This window comes from Odontomachus brunneus, unplaced genomic scaffold (genome assembly GCF_010583005.1).
Source record: "Odontomachus brunneus isolate Ranch 3 - 2012 unplaced genomic scaffold, Obru_v1 Obru_scaffold_061, whole genome shotgun sequence".
In the NCBI taxonomy this organism is placed as follows: Eukaryota; Metazoa; Arthropoda; class Insecta; order Hymenoptera; family Formicidae; genus Odontomachus; species Odontomachus brunneus.
Window position 1 is genome coordinate 974,245 of NW_022639511.1, and position 2,108 is coordinate 976,352.

Consider the following 2,108-nt stretch of genomic DNA (forward strand, 5'->3'; position numbering starts at 1 on the left):
GCTCCTACTCGCTTCAACGCACTCTGATTGGTCCGCATAGTTACGTAAACCAATCAGAGTGCGTTGGAGCGAGTAGGAGCACGTTGGGACATACGACGCGAACAAACCCTAATGGCTCCTGCACACAGGACGCAGTAATGCTTGCCACGCGGCGGAAGTCCGCGCGACAGCCAATCAATATGTTGCTTTTCCGTAAGAGCTAGTAGGTTATTACGGAAAGCAGCATATTGATTGGCTGTCGCGCGAACTTCCGCTGCGCGGCAAGCATTATCGCGTCCTGTGTGCAGGAGCCATTACGTCGCATGGAGAGGCACCCTTAAGCCCATTCTACAATTGCGTAAGTGTAGTCGTAACGTAAGAGTCAACCAATCCAAATGTTTTATTCACTGATTGCTTTACTCTGATTGGTTGTCGTAATCACTTACAACCACTTACAACCACGTTCACGCAATTGTAGAATGGGCTTAAAGCCTTTGCACGTAGAAAAATTTTAATCGTGACCGTAAAGTCGTAAGAAAACTGATCAATCACAGTTGATTATTCTTCAAACGCAAGGAGAATAATCAACTCTGATTGGTCAGTTTTCTTACGACCTTACGGTTACGGTTAAAATTTTTCTACGTGCAAGGACCTTTAAGCAATAAACCTTTTCTACAATGGCAGTAGGAGTAGTAGTAAGAAATAAGCAGTAAGCAAATTGACCAATTCCATTCTCACGTTTCAAAAATAATCGATTGTGATTGGTCTATTTACTGCTTATTTCTTACTACTATTCCTACTGCCATTGTAGAAGACGCTTTACTTCTGCTTACGGTCGGCATTACTGTTAATTATATTTTCTTCTAGAGTGCGTATTCTTATAGCAATATCCTGATTGGTTCTTTTAGCTTAAGTTTACGTTTTACGTCTATGGTTATGGAAATTAGTGTGTAGCGCCCCTTAATCCTTAGCTGGCATACTACGGTACTAAAAGCTCTAGCTTAATTCAGCTTGATTCAGCTCCAATTTACTTCTCCCCATATTACGAAAATGGTGCTTGTGCCATTATCTATTGTTTGTCCAAGGAATCCTCTTTCTCCTAAATTACCTAGTGTAATTATAAAAGCGTCAATCTAGCTGTGGTATTCGAGTGAAACGGAATGGTGTCATTAGAAACTCCAGTATGCTAGATATAATTATTCGAAAAATTTTTTTCTGAATTTTTTTCCATTGGTGTTTGTCATCAGGGCATAGAAAAAGATAAATACATAATGTTGTACGGCATTTTTTTTTTCAAGAGTGTATCATATTCCGGTTTTATTAAATGGCGTATCAGTTACTGCTTCGTTCCATACGTTCTGCAACTATCCCACACAGCACAAAACATCTCAGCAATGGCTTGGTTACATCGTACACTTGATACGTGTACTAAATAGTAACTTTCTATTAGATAATCTTAATATTAATAATATATATAAACAACGGTATATTAAGCTGGCATAATGGGAGCGGTGCACTTGGACACGGTGAATTTGGACACAGCCAATCACAGCACCGTGTGATTAGAGACATTTGTAGGGTCCCTTGGAACAGCAACTTGTGATTGGACTGTGTCCAATTGCCCCGTGTCCAACTGATATACACTCGGCATAATACTCATCAACAAAACATATTGTATTGATAGAATGCGTCGCTGTTGATATGTATTGTCGATATTAAGATTATCTAATAGAAAGTTACTATTTAGTACGCGAATCAAGTGCACGATGTAAACCAGGGTAATGTCTCCAGAATATTACAAATATCATTTTTAAAATATTACATTTGAGATATTCTTGGGACCCCCCAATGAAAAATTTTTCATATATATTATTAAAATTATATAAAACTATATATAATTATAATAATTATATATAATTATATATAATTATATATAATTATATATTATTATATATCAAATTTGTCCATTCATGTTCATACATTCTACTTATATATGTAATTATACATAATTATGTATAATTATATATATAAATGCAAATGTAATTTTACATAATTACGCATAGATTTATATGTAATTATACATATTGTTATACATAATTGTGTATAATTAAATATAATTTTATTGATTA